This window comes from Ipomoea nil, unplaced genomic scaffold (assembly GCF_001879475.1).
Source record: "Ipomoea nil cultivar Tokyo-kokei standard unplaced genomic scaffold, Asagao_1.1 scaffold0672, whole genome shotgun sequence".
Taxonomy (NCBI): Eukaryota; Viridiplantae; Streptophyta; class Magnoliopsida; order Solanales; family Convolvulaceae; genus Ipomoea; species Ipomoea nil.
In genome coordinates, this window is record NW_017617100.1 from 738,444 (window position 1) to 754,048 (window position 15,605).

A 15,605-nucleotide genomic window follows, 5' to 3' on the forward strand; every position below is an offset into this window, starting at 1 on the left:
AACCTACTGCTCATATCGTTTAATCTATTCAAAGATTATGTCTTTCTTAGACTTAAAATTGAAAAAATTCGTAAAGATAATCTACAAATGCTTGGCTAAATTAAACGAATTAGATAGATTTGATAGATGGATTATACTTACAATGATTATTATCCCAACATTCGTCTTCACTATTAGCTTAGATTTACGATATTATGGTTGCCAGTAGGGCTGTTAACGAACCGAACATAAACGAACGAAAGTTGTTCGTGTTCGTTTGTTAAGAATTTTGGGGTGTTCGTGTTTGTGTTCGTTTGTTAAGGTTTTTGAAAATCCTGTTCGTGTTCGTTTGTTAAGCGTTCATTAGTGTTTGTTAACGTTCGCAAACACGTTCACGAACGTGTTCGTTTACGTTAACGAACACGTTCACGAACGTGTTCGTTAACGTTAACAAACATGTTCGTTAACAAACACGTTCACGAACATGTTGGTTTACGTTCATGAGCACGTTCGTGAACCTTTAATAACCAAACACCAGTACATGTTCATGTAGGGGTGTTAGCGAACAGAGCTTTCGACAAACTACTCGTGTTCGTGTTCGGTAAGCGTTCATTTATGTTCGTTTGTTAAGGTAAACGAACATTAACAAACAAAATTTAGAGCTCGGTTAATAAACGAACAGAGCTTGAACAGTTGTAAGCTCGTTTGCTAAGAGATCGTGAACAAGCTCGTTTGTGTTCGTTTACTAATGTTCATGAACAAGCTTGTTTATGTTCATTTAATAATGTTCGTGAACAAGCTCGTTTGTGTTCGTTTAATAATGTTCGCGAACATGTTCACAAACATATATTATATTATATTAGTTTTGTAGTTGTGTTGTTTGTTTGATTATTGTTCGTGAACGTATATTATTTATTGTTCACAAATGAATTGTGATCATGAACGTGTGCAGGTGTTTGTTTATGTTGGTCCCTAAAGGGTGGCGAGAAGTCTAGAGGTAGGGGGGGGGGGGGTGAATAGACTTCTCTAACTTTTCAAACTTTCTTCGAAAACACACAAGGCAAATAACACTTTGGTAATTTCAACTCTAAGTAACAAGCATTAACAAGATAAGTAACATAGAGTGTGCAGCGGAATAAGTAGCGGTAAAGTGTTATGCTTAATTAGTGCGGTGCTCAAGGAGATATTCTAAACATGCAACACGTTAGAAACACTTGATATGGTTTAAGGATGATGTACGTAAAGTTTGGCTTGCATGCAAATGTGGGGACTATCAAACCCAGACAGATAAAGATATGCGATAAATCGTAATCGGGTTAGTTCGCAGTTAGAATAAGCATGCACAAAATATATGAGCAGTAAGTAAATAGAGAGAGAGATTTTATACTGGTTCAGAGGTGGTGTAATCCTCCTAGTCGACTCTTCTCCTTTTCACTTCAAGGAGGAAATTCACTATTCTTTGATCACCCAGATACAATAGTGAATAAGTGTCCACCGACACTTCCCCGAGTGCTTCGCACAAAGCTACACTCCTCCAAGGTTTTTCGCAAGCTCCTCTTGTTACTCCGCCTTCCCGAGTACTTCGCACCAAGCTGTACTCCTACACCACGAGAACTACGCACAAAGCTACGTCCTCCAAGGGTTTTCACAAGCTCCTCTTGTTACTCTGCCCTTCACCACGAGTGCTACGCACAAAGCTACACTCAACCAGGGTTTTTCACTCTCTCTAGTTACTCCGCCCTCTTTCTACACTCAGTAGAGAATATTACAAAGAAATAAAATTTCTCTCTCACTCAGACTTGAATTTTATTCTATGAAGCTCTGTTCCCCCCTTTTCGGCTAATTAAAAAATAGCTTGTATCTTTTGCTTGTATGTCTTAGCCGTTGTTCAAGTTGTTGAACTGCTCTATCACTTGGGGTTTTTCTTTCTTAACTGCTCTCTCACTTCTATCTGTTTGTCTTCAAGTCTGCTTGGACAATTTATAGCTAGTAAAAGCTATTTGCCCATTGATCAACTTTTGATCTCGATCATCCATTTTGAATTGTAGTTGATCAAAAGATATTTTCAACTTGATCTGAAATATTAGGTAGATGTCTTTTCTCCTTTTGTCAGATGATTTGAATAATATGCCCGTTGCCGTTTCTTGAATTTTGTAGCCTCCAGATTTTGAATAAATTCGGCGCGGCAATCTTTGACATTTCTGGTCCTTCATAGATACTCTGACATGTCAAGTTGATCAAATAATTTATCTGCTGATTCTTGCTTGAGTATAAAATAATTTCTCCGCGAATCAGCCTTCTTTGAGCGTCTCCGGTTCCACCGTAAAAACTTGATGTTCATATGAAAATATATCAGATATTTTCTCCTTCATGATCCTTGTAAAATAATATACTGGAACCTCTGTAAAAACTTCACAGTTGTCCATGGTGAGATGCTCTGTTTCGAATTTAAGCTTGGTCCACCATACTTGGTATGTTTCTCCATTTGGTGCATGGCTTTTGTGAGACTTGTGCATTTTACTTAGTCTCCATATTGTTAGCTAGTCTCCAATCTTAGCTAGTCTCCATTTTAGCTAGTCCATACTGTCCAAGCTAGTTTCCCATAAGGTTATACGGTCCAAGCTAGTCTCTCAAGCTTAAAAATGATTTAATTGAGATTCAAACTTAAGATCATTTGGCATAGCTCACACACGTTTCTTCCAACTCCTCTAGCATGGTTCTTGGTGACATATCCGCATCATAATTGTGTTAAGCTATAATCCCGCTTAACATCTAAAATCAACTTGTGATTTTCCAGACTTGTACATGGGTTGCATGATATGGGTGCACCATACTCCGTAGACTCAAACTGACTTAAATAGAATAAAAATGGGGACTACTTGATTTTTCAAAAATACATTCGGCTCATCAAAATTTACAATATATTCCTAACAATTTCCCCCTTTTTGATGATGCCGAAACTTATACCCAAGTCATTTTGGCTTTGTCAATTTTGAAAAAAAAAAAATTCTTTTATTCGATTTTATTTCGACTAGCCAATTGACGGGTTTAACAAATTTAAGACCTAGAGATTTTAATTTTGGACGGTCCTAAACGTATATTGAGACTATAACGCGGGGTTGCGTATTGATTTTTATCTTTTAATTTTTCTTCCCCCTTTCAATTTTATTTTCTCAATTATACGCATCACATGCAATTACTAAGTCCAATTTAAAATCTTGTGACATAAAAGCACAAAATAAATAAATTAACTAGGGCTTACTTCGTATGGTACGAAATATTTTCATCATGCAATTTCAACCCATTTTAGCTTAGCATATATAGGATGTCAAAACAAATGTGCTAGCTAAAATAAATTATACACCAAAAATTGAATTTGACAAACAACTTTGTTACCTCCCTTTCAACTTCGCATTGATGAACTCCCTCAATTTCTTGAAGTCCTTTTCTAGCTCTTTGTGTTGATAGGGTGCGGTCACTTGCCCGGTGACATAGTTGCCGTACGCTTCCCTAATGTTGTTCCCTTTCAATACTCCTGCTTCATGCCAGAAAATACATTCATCAAACGTTCGACCGTCACACATTTGTTCACTACGGTGTCTGAATTCCGTTTGAAGTTCTTGCAATTTTTGAATCCTTGTTGCAATTGGCTTCGGCATTGGAGCAATCAGCGTCGGTGGCAACACTCCTAGAGATGTAGAACTTGGGCTCGGACAAGTTCCTCTAAGGTAATCAATCATACTTACATGGCTTGGAGCTCTTGGTGGTGTTGGTCGAATTAGTTCAACCATTGGTCCTCTTGGAGCTCTTGGTTGTGTGTACGCATAAGCTTGTGGCACAAAATGACGTGCCAATCCTTCCCCCTTTTCGGCAGCATCTATGAATCGTTGAAAGCTCTTGGTGGAAGAATCTTGCTTGTCACGCACTCCCTCTAGAAGATCCATGTGAATACGCGATTGAGTTAGTAAACCTTGCACTTGTTGTTCCAAAAGTTTGAGCCTCGACGTAGTATCGGACCCATGCTTTCCCATTTCATTGAACAACTTCATCACATCTTTCTTCAATTCATCTTTGGCCGTGTCAATTTCAGTTTTTAATAGGCCTTGCCTAAACAATTGTTGAGCACGATCCACCATCTCCTTGTGATAATCATCAAGTTTTGTGTCCATTGCCTCCATCTTTGTTCTCAATCCACCCGTAGATTCTTGTACAATGCCCCTAACATCTCCAACAATTTCTTCTCTCAAGGCTTGAGTATTGATCAAGGGTTCATGTTGCACGGGTGTGATTGTAATTGGCAAAGGGTGTGCAAAATCATCTCTTGGTGTGGTGATCATTGTATCAACAAGGTTGGGTTCGGCTTCCTCGGTGTTGTAGCAAAGAAGCAATGTTGATCTATTTCTTGGATGTTCTTGGTCATAAAACTCATAGGAAGATGGCAAAGTAGGCAAATTCCTTGTCTCAACCAAATTTAAAGAAACCCCTTGACTTGGTGCATTTCCTTCTTCACGAATAGACTCCGTAACCTCCGTTACGGGATGTGGAAAGTAAGACTCAAAGCTCAAATTTTCATTCAAATTTTCATCTCCAAAATTCGCAGGATATGGATCAAATGCCACGATCTCTACACCATCATTTCTCGCCAAAAATCCCTCTCCAGGTCCTCTTCGGGTATCCTCTAAAGACATAGCGGTGGCACGGCGAATATCATTTGAATCAAACTCTCCTAAAGGCTCTTCGGTTGTGGCTTCAACCATCACTCCCTTTTCGGTTCTCTTCTTCCTAGCAAGCTTAGTCAAAAAGTGAGACTTAATCACCGAAAGTCGGGTAGCTCTAGCAAGATCCCGTGTGCCTAACCAATTCAACACCATTTCTTCCCTTTCCATGGTATTCGGCCCTATTGATTCGGCCAACATGTTGTGGTCTCCTAATCTCCATGCTCTCCATTCTAGTGCTCTTTTATACTCCTCCAAAAGTGCACTATCCGCCCCAATTGTGGATATCTCATCATCACTTCCAACTTCAATTTGATCATTCTCAACAACATTCACCTCAACTCAATTTTCCTCAACAAAACCGTGGCTCTCAAAGATAATTGGGTTCGGGTTTTGAGTGGTTAAGGGTCTTGAGATTGGATGGCTAGATTGTTCTTCATTGGATCGGACGGCATGGGTGTTTGATCCTTCATGGCTTGGTTCTCGGATATATTGTTTAAGGTTTTGGAAGGGGTTGGGCAATTTTCTTTTTCGGGTGGGTTTTGGTAGGCTTGTGGGTAAGGTAGGATTTTTAGGTTCATTGGAGTTGGGTGGCCAAAAGAGGTAGCTATGGTTTGTAATATGCTTGGCTTTGGTAAGGGTGACATTCTTGGTTCTCAAAATCTCACCAACGGCAAACCCGTAACCGATCTCCTGTTGAAACCATCCATCCACCAAAGGTTTCGCCTTCCTTAAAGATTCACACAACTTCCCAAACATAAACGCACCCCAATCCACATAAATATTGTTCAAGATAATATCCATAATCAACAATTTTTCTTTTGACAACTTGTCACGGCAATGATACCGGGATTCTACACATTTATGAACAATATCCAACAACAATCCATAATCCTTCTTCAAATCTCTTTTGTTACCATTAACCTTCGGAGATAGCGGTGCGTTTGCATCGCGTACCTCGGCCCAAATGGCATTGACATCATGCACATGATTTTCTACTCTCAAATTCGATTCAACAAGATTAAACATCCTCCGAAAATCATCGAGATTAATTTCTACATCAACACCTTTGATCATAGAAATAATTGAGCCATTTTCTATTCTAGCATTCATGTATAATTCGGTCACCTCATCTTTATAGAAACCAACATATCTAAAAGTGCAAAAATTTAACAACCCACAAGATTCGAGAGAGTTGATAATTTTTACCCCAATAGATTTGTCCTCCACTTGTTTGTTGAAGTCGGTGACATCTAGAATCATCCCGCTTAGTACACGGCTAGATTTCCTTGTTCCTCCGGTTGTGAATGACTCCATCTCCACTTGATTAATCTCCATTTGAGTAGAAAAAGAATTTAGAAATTTTTGGGTGCAAGATTGATGTTTCGGCAGTGAGGTCCGAAAGAAGGATAGAAGGGATGGGTTTTTGGATTGTGAGGTTATTTGGGTAGGATTTTGGGTTTGGGTGATGGGTTTTAGTGTGTAGAAGATTTTTGTGTAGAGAAATTAGAGTGGGTATAGGAACATTGAGAGATTTTTGGCTTCTTCTTGTGTGTTTTTTCGGCCGGCGAGAGAGAGGAGGAGGAAGAAGACTTTGAGTTCTTCTAGATTTTCAATTCTACCCGTTAGAATTGAGGGAGAAGGGTGAGAAATTACTCTTTTGCCCTCTAGTGGGTAGAGAGAGAGTATTGATCTCTTTGAGGATAAATTCGACCTTCCAGATGATTTAAATTTGCCAACTCAGATTTTTATACTCCATTTGTGAGTACATGGCGCCAAAAATTGTGCTTCAAATAACCGCCAACCTAGAGCAAATCAGATAAAAAAAATCTCGAAAATAATCTGTTAGACCAATAAATACACTCCAGATAAATATTATTATTTCAATTTCATATTTCAATAAAGCTGATTTTCTGAAAAGAAACCTGATAAAAATAAATTGATCAGACTGATACCTAATATCTGAAAAGAATTTCAAGTTCCCAAAACAATTAAATCTTTTGACTTTCTAAAATTGGGCCTAACTTGTTTGACTTTTGAATCTCCAAAAAAAACAAGCACTCATCAGAATACATCTTCCTTATCATGCAAACCCAAATAGCTATATTCCCCCTAAATATATGCAATTTCATCAGAATTAACCCAATTGAAAAAAAAACAAATTGTTCCCCCTAAATTGCATACTCATCTCAAATTAATCTATTTAAACACATTTAGCAAACAAATTACACAAATCAATTATGCTAAAACGTGACAAATTAAATAGACATACGTATCACATAAATATATCGCAAATTTTAGGTACGCAGTTTTCGTAAGATGAAATTATAACACATTTAGGTACATACAAATTTTACGAAAACATGTACACAATTAAACATATATCGTACATACCAATTCAAATTTAAACACATAGATCACATAGATTGCATGCAATACACACAGTACGTATCAAAAAAAATAATAATAATAACAACAATTAAGAGTTTAGAAAATGCTTAGCTCATTTCGATCATTCCCATTTCATGCCTTAGAGTTGCAAAACGAGATTCACACAACGGCTTTGTGAGAATGTCGGTAATTTGATTTTTCGTGGGAACATGATCGATTTTCAAATCTTTCTTTTCGACGTGGTCTCGGATAAAATGGTGTCGAACGTCGATATGCTTGGTTCGCGAATGGAGCACCGGATTTTGGGTTATGGCGATTGCACTTGTATTATCGCATAAAATGCTAACATTTTCGCACTTAATCCCATAGTCCAATAATTGTTGCTTCATCCACAAGATTTGTGCACAACAACTCCCAGCTGCAATATATTCGGCTTCGGCAGTGCTCGTAGCTATGGAGTTTTGCTTTTTGCTGAACCAAGAGACCAATCTTCCCCCGAAGAACTGGCATGTCCCTGAGGTACTTTTTCGGTCTATTTTACAACCTGCAAAATCTGCATCTGAATAACCAGTTAGTGTAAAATCTCCTTCTTTGGGATACCATAATCCCACATTGATTGTTCCTTTGAGATATCGAATTATCTTCTTGGTTGCAATCAGATGACTCTCTTTGGGCTTTGATTGGAATCTTGCACATACGCCAACCGAGTAGGATATGTCCGGTCTGCTTGCGGTTAAGTATAGTAACGATCCAATCATCCCTCGATACATCGTTTGATCGACGTCTTTTCCTTCATCATCTTTATCCAATTTTTGAGATGTACTCATGGGAACTTTGACTGAGGATTTTCCATCTATGCCAAATTTCTTGATAAGATCTCTTGTGTACTTGGCTTGATTTATGAAAATTCCTTCTTCAAGTTGCTTGACTTGCAGTCCGAAAAAGTAATTTAATTCTCCCATCATACTCATCTCGAACCTGTTCTGCATGAGCTTAGAAAATTTCTCACATAAAGATTTATCAGTACTTCCAAAGATAATATCATCAACATAAATTTGTACTAATAAAATGTGATTATTTTCTTGAATTCTAAAGAGGGTTTTATCGACTAGACCTTTGGTGAATCCACAACTAATTAAGAACATTGACAAGGTGTCGTACCAAGCTCGCGGAGCTTGTTTTAACCCATACAATGCCTTCTTTAATTGTTAGACTTGATCACCAACGTCTTTTACCTCAAAACCAGGTGGTTGTTCGACTTAAACTTCTTCTTCAAGTAAGCCATTAAGAAATGCGCTCTTTACGTTCATTTGATATACCACGAAATTCTTGTGCGCTGCATATGCTAGGAATATCCGGATTGCTTCGAGTCGTGCGACGGGGGCGAATGTCTCATCAAAATCAATTCCTTCTTCTTGTGAATACCCCTTCGCGACTAATCTTGCTTTATTCCTAACAATGACGCCGTCTTCGTTTGCTTTGTTCCTAAAGACCCATTTAGTGCCAATTACATTTTGGTGCGTTAGTCTTGGAACAAGTTTCCATACGTCGTTGCGCTTGAATTGATCTAATTCCTCTTGCATGGCATCTATCCAACTTAGATCGGCTAAAGCTTCATCAATTTCTTTTGGTTCCAGTTGAGATAGAAAGCATGAGAACATTGCATCTTGTTGTTGGTTCCTAGTAGATGATCGCGTCTTCACTCCGTCACTTGGATCTCCAATGACTAAGTCATGTGTGTGACTTCTTAGCTATTTTCGATTTGGTTGGAATTTTGTTGGATTCTCAGAGTTTCCTTCTTGATGTGATTCCACTTGTTGTGTATTAATGACGGTTGCATCTTCGGGTTCAACTACTGGAATTTCTTCTTGTGCAATTTCAGTTGTGCGTGATATTTCGGGTATCACATTTGATATTGCCTCAATTTCGTGATCACCCATATCACTTGATTCTTCTACTTCCTGCAACACATTGTCTTCGAACAAATCATTAGATTTAATTAAATCACGATTACCTTCACCATTTTTGCCGTTATTGTCGTGATTTTCATCGAACACAACGTGAATCGATTCTTCTACCACCATTGTTGATTTGTTGAATATTCTATATGCCTTGTTAGTAGGTGAATATCCCAAGAATATTCCTTCGTCCGCTCGCTCGTCAAAAGTCTTTAATTGAGACTTTCCATTAACAAGTACAAAACATTTACAACCAAATGTATGAAAATAGGTGAGATTGGGTTTTCTCCCTTTCCATAATTCATAAGGTGTTTTGTTATAAGACTTGTGGATTAAACTGCGATTTTGAGTATAGCACGCCGTGTTAATTGCTTCTGCCCAAAATCTTTTTGGTAGTCCGGCGGCCGTTATCATGACTCGTGCGGCTTCCTTGAGTGTTCGATTTCTTCTTTCAGCTACACCACTTTGTTGCGGCGTTCGTGCGGCAGATAATTGATGTAAGATTCCTTGCGAATTGCAGTAAGATTGAATCACTCTGTTCACGAACTCTGTTCCTCGATCGGTTCGTATTGTTGCAATCTTTATGTCTTTTTCGACTTGCAGTAGCTTCAATAGCTCTGGCAACTTTGATAAGACTTCATCCTTTTTCTTGATGAATATTGTCCATGTGTACCTGGAAAAATCATCAACAACAACCAAAGTATATTTCTTACCACTTATACTTACTGGGTCTACTGGACCAAATAAATCCATGTGCAGTAGACTTAAGGGTCTTGATGTTGACTCTTGAGCTTTGACTTTGAATGATGCTTTGATTTGTTTTCCTTTCTGGCATGCATCACAAATTTGATTTTTCTTGAACACAATGTTGGGTAGTCCTTCGACTATATTATTTCTTGCAAGCTTGTTGATGGTTTTGAAATTCAAATGATTTAGCCTTCTCTGCCATTCCCAACAAGCTTCATTCGAATTATTTGCCATCAAGCATACGGATTCCTTCGTTGTACTCCAATCCACAATATACATGTTTTTCTTTCTTAATCCAGCGAGTACGACTTCATTCGTGGATTCGTCCTTGACTTGACATTTACCTTTGTAAAATTCTACGAGATATCCTTTGTCGAAAAATTGACTTGTACTAAACAAGTTAAATTTTAATCCTTCGACATAAGATACGTCATCAATTCGTAGACCATTTTTCACAATTGCGCCGGTTCCTTTTGTCATTCCATATCGATCATTTCCACCGAAAACTACTTTTGGTCCTTCGATACTTTTGAACTCAACTAGACTAGCTTTATTGCCGGTCATATGTCGAGAGCAACCGCTATCGAAATACCAAACTTCCTGCAAGAAAGATTAATTATTTTTAGGTACCCATGCTTGATTGGGTCCTTTTGTGTTAGTAATTTTTGGCATCCAAATCCACCTAGATCCCACTGATCCAAGAGTAGGTGATTTGTAACCATTAAAAACATTATAATCATAGCACACTTTCGAATAATGATTTGGTGCGGGTTGGGAAGCAGCTAGTTGCTTGATTCTATGAAAAAGAGCAAATCTGGACTTGGTCCATGGTTTGTCATCAAGCGACCAATCTTGTTCTGAGGGATATAATCTCCCAGCCCCAATTCTCGGAATTCTTCCCATATTCCTATGAGGTTTTGTTGCACTAGACTCGTTGGTTCTCTTTGGAGATACAAATTTTTTGCCTTTTAAAAATTTGTTGCCTATCCGAGACATTAAAATTTTTATTCGACCTTGCAACATATTTATGGGCATTTATTTGTTTACCAACTCCTTGTCTCATTGTGCTATACTGACTTTTCACAAATTTTACCACTGGGACTTTATTAATTAAAGTAGTAGTAGAATTAGTCAGTTTCACAGGGGTTTGAGAACATGATGGATCGTAGCCTAGTCCGGCTTTATCTCCAGCGGGTTTCTGCATGTTTACCATTTTATCCATTATTTTGGATGAATTCGTAAATGATGCGATTACTTCCCGAAGGTTATGTTCTCGAACCTCTCTAGCTTTGCACTCTTCTTGAAGTCGAACATTTTCGGCTTTCAAATTACTCATTTCATTTAGAGCATTTTGCAATTTTTTTGACATTTCTTCCTTTTCAAGAATTAACGTATTATTGCGCTCTTTGATTTGAGTATGAGTGGCCATGACCTTTTGACAATCTTCCATAAGACTTTGAAATGATTCTTGAGTCTGGAAAGAAGTGTCAACTGAACTAAAAGAACTAAAAGAGCTAGAAGATACCTCTTCGTCGATTTCACGCGCCATATAGCATTCCTCATGTTCGGATGTCTTGCCCACTAGGCATAGTGGCGCCGTATCTTCTTGTGATGAATCACTCTCGTCACTAGATGATTCTTCGGATTCACTTGCTTCTAACGGATCGCTTATTAGTGCCTTCCGTTTGCCCTTTTTGAATTTATTCTCTTTGGATTTGTATTCCACCTGTGGAGAAGTATTCGAATTTTTGTCTTACAAAACCTATTTTCCTTGTTATATCTTGATTATTGGCTCTTTTGATAATCGTATGTGTGATTCTGTGATTGAGTCTTAATAGAGCTTTGCCTAGGATTCATATTGTGTTTATTTGATAATCCTGATGATCTTGATGTTGTGATTGATTATGTGTATGATCTTGCGTTAGGCATGTCTAGAGCTTGTTATTAGGTTTTATTTGATGGAATCTTGATGTTCTTGTGATTCTTGTCGTTCTTGCATGATTAGAAGTTGATTCTTGAGTCTTGATATGTTAGGAGCATGTATTTAGGATTTAATTGTGTTGGTTTCTTGGCATAATTCTTGTGGTTCAAATCCATATTATTGTTGATATGTATTGGGATGTATTTGGACTTGGTTTTGGGCGTAATTGAGAAATTTCCGTGTTGAGAAAAGTGTCAAGTTACCATCGTACCAGTGGTGTGACACCCCAAAAATCTAAATTCAATTCAGGGATTAATTGAGTAATTAATCTTATTCCAATTGAGGAATTAATTTCTAAAATCCTGAAATTTAATAGTTGGGGACTAGTATTTGACTAGTCAACTCCAAAGTCAAGTTGTACCTTGAGCTTTGAAGGGAGTTCCCTTGTTCCTTACACTTTCTAAAGTTAGTAAGGGTATTCTTGAATTTTCACCAAGTGTTAGTATTGTAACCGAACCTAGAAGACATCTTCATTTCACCCCTTACACTTTCTAAAATATTAGCTCTACCTTCTCTCTAGAAAGGTGAGTAGCTTTTCCTTCAAGCTAAGTTGAGACCTTGCCAAGACTTCAAGATTTGCTTCCAAGATTCAACCTTTCACCTATTTGGGCATCTAGGAGGGTAAGATCTAAGTCCACCTTGTGTTTTTGGTTCCATCTTAGATGTCTTTTTCTTAAAAGTAGGATCTTTATGATCTTTTGGTTTGTTCTTGAAGTGGGTTTGGAAAGTGAGCCTTGTGGGGAGCTTGTTGAGGTGTAAAGTGAAGTCTTTTAGTCTACAAGAGGTAACCCATGCTCTACAAAACCTATTTTGCTTACTTATATGAATATTTCTTGGATTCTACATGTGTTTTGCTATGAAATGTGAGTGTTGATGCATGATCTTGTGAAAATGCATATCTAGAGCTTGTGTTTAGGGTTCTTGTGTGTCATTGCTTGGCATTTCCTTTGATTCAAGTCATTTTGTTGTATTTGGTAAGATTTGGCATGTTTTGGACTTGAATTTGAGCTTGGAGTTGGAAATCCCCGAAGGGATTTGTTGTGGTACAGGACATGTACCCGCGGGTACAAGGCCTCGTGGGAGAGTGTTCCCGCGGGCGGAACCATGGGCGGGGCACCACCCGTGGGTCCACCCGCGGGTACACTGTTGTGGTTGTTTGGGGATTTGTTCCCCGTGATTCTTTTGACTCGATATTTGGTCTTTTGACTTCCCGATGTTCTTTTGTTGAACTATTTGAGCGTCTTCTTGATGTTTCGTATGTCTAGAACTATATGGTAGGAATCCATGTAGGTTTTGGTGTCTTGAATCGTGCTAAGTGTTCAACATTGTGTTTCGTTGAACCGTGATGAGTCTTGTGTGTTCTTCAGAACTACCTTTGGTTTACCCGTTTGATAAGCATGCTAGTTCGGTGTTTAAATGCTAGCGTGTGTGTTGTTTGTACCTTCCGATTGGTTGGTGATAACTTGTGTTATTCATCGTTGTTGTTAGGCTGTGACCCATTCCTTGATTGAGTATGGTTTCATATCTTCGTTGTGATCCGTGATTGATTCCTGTTGTGGTGTGATGCGTGTGTGGCTTTACCTGGATTGCACGATTAGTGGTATGGGACACTAGTCACCAAGGTATTGCAGCGGTCCTCGTGGTGGCCGTGACGTGATTATGGAGTTGTGGCCTTTGTGTAAGATTCACGTGTTTATGGGGGATAACATGTGTTATCCGGGGCATGTGTTGCCATGTGTGAACGGTACCTCGTGTACTATGAAATCGGTGGTTTTGTTGGAGGGACAGTTGGAGGGGGAACGACGGTTCCCGGGGGAATAAGGTTGGACTTAGTGTACAAGGGTCCTGGAGGTAAAGGTTGGAACTAGATATAAGGTTGGCGGTAGCCATAAGGTTGGAACAGGGCATAAGGAAGGCATATCAACTCGTGATGAGTGATGTCACGAGGGCTAGTGTAGCCGTGGTTATGTGTTCTCTTCTTGTGACATGCGTAGTCACAAAAGCATGTGTTGCCTAGGCATGTGTTGCCAATGGTCTTGTCGTTACCTTTTGTGTTGTGGTTAACCTTTGTGGATTGGGATGTGTTCCTGTATCCTTGTTGAGAGTGTTGAGTCTTGTGTTGACTATTGATCTTGGTTTTTGACTTATATACTTATGTATTCCGTTTCGAAAATGGTTTTACAACTTATATCTTACCTATGTATGTTATTTCACATGTATTGGTGGGTTACCAGCATTATTCGCTGACCAGGCATCGTCCCATGTTTATCTTTGTGATCTTTCAGGTGATGTCTAGATGAGCGCGATGTCTAGTGCCCGATAGTGTAGCTCCTTTCGTTTGTCTACGGCCTATGAGCCGGTTTAGCTTTAGACTATGTGTTTTTGGATAGTTGTATACCATGCAGATTTGGCCATAGCGTTTATCGTGTTGATAAGCATGGCATAACACCCCTGTTTCGGATTTTATGTTATCCAGTTGCCCTTTTATCTTCCGATGTGCTAGTGTTTTGTTATGGTATCTGCATGTGTTAAGGCTTTTATTATAGCTTGTTTTGAGGGGGTGTTACAAGTGGGGGGGGGGGGGGGTCGGTGGGGGGACGAACCCCCAACTAACCTCTTGCCAGTACTCGTCCTTGTACCAGCGGGCGGCCGGCAGGTGGTTGACCACCCGCCGTGTACCCGCTGGTACATAGCCGCCCACAGTGGGTGGGCGGCATGTGGTTGACCACCCACCGTACACCCGCTGGAACGGGGCAGTGTGTCGTGATGTTTTACCCCGATTCTTATTTCCCCGTGTCCCGTTGTGCCCGGTTCGATGTTTATGAGTCTCGTTTGATGTTTCGGGTACCGTTTTAGGAGTTGTGAGTCTTGATGATTGCATGTGGTTAAATTGGTATCCCGTTGGCCTAAAATGAGATTTGTATGATCACGTGTGTGTCTTGTGGTTGTCGCGTTACATTAGGAAGTAGAATTAGGTTGTATCTTGTGGGTTGTGTGTTTATGTTGATGTCATTTATTGATGAAAGTCTATTGTTGTGCCTTCCCCTAGACTACCCCTTGCTATGTGTTGATGTGTATTGATTGTTGTTGTTATTGAGCGGTGGCCACTGTTGTTGTTGTGTGTGTTGATTGTTGTGGTTGATTGTACATGATGAGAAAGAGATGTGATTAGTGGAAAAGATTCTTGGAGGTTGGCACAACGAGTGCCCGGTTATTGTGCTAAAGGCACAGACCATTCGGTTATCGTGCTGAAAGCACGGACCACCTTGACTTGCTTTCTAAAGGCATGGGTCAAGTTATAAGCGCTGCGGTGCCATGTCTCCGTGCTATAGACAAGACCCCTTGATTATAGTGCTATAGGCACGGATCATGTGTTAATGGTACTGTGGTGCTGTCAGATCGGTGGTTATGTTGGAGATATGTTGGAGGGGAGCCATGAAGTGCTCCGGAGGGATAATGGGGTGGGGGGGTGGAGCGTTATAAGGGTGGCCTGGAGGTACAGGTTGGAACTGATATAAGGATGGAGAGGAGTAAAGGTTAGAACTTGGTATAAGGCTGGACCGTGATACGATTGTTGTTGCTGCCTTTGCTTGTCGTTGTGCCTTATTGTTGTTATTGTTTGTTATTGCTGAGCTTTGTGATTATCTTATCTTGCGAGTTAGGACGCATCCTAGTACTTTCATGATGATTCGTAATGTTAAACCTGTTGTTGTATCTTGAGTCTTGATCTTGATTTTGAAGCTAGAGTTTGTTTAGGACTATATATGTATTCCAATCTCAAAAATGGTTTTCCTATATCTACCTATATTGTACTTAACACGTAGGAGTGGGTTA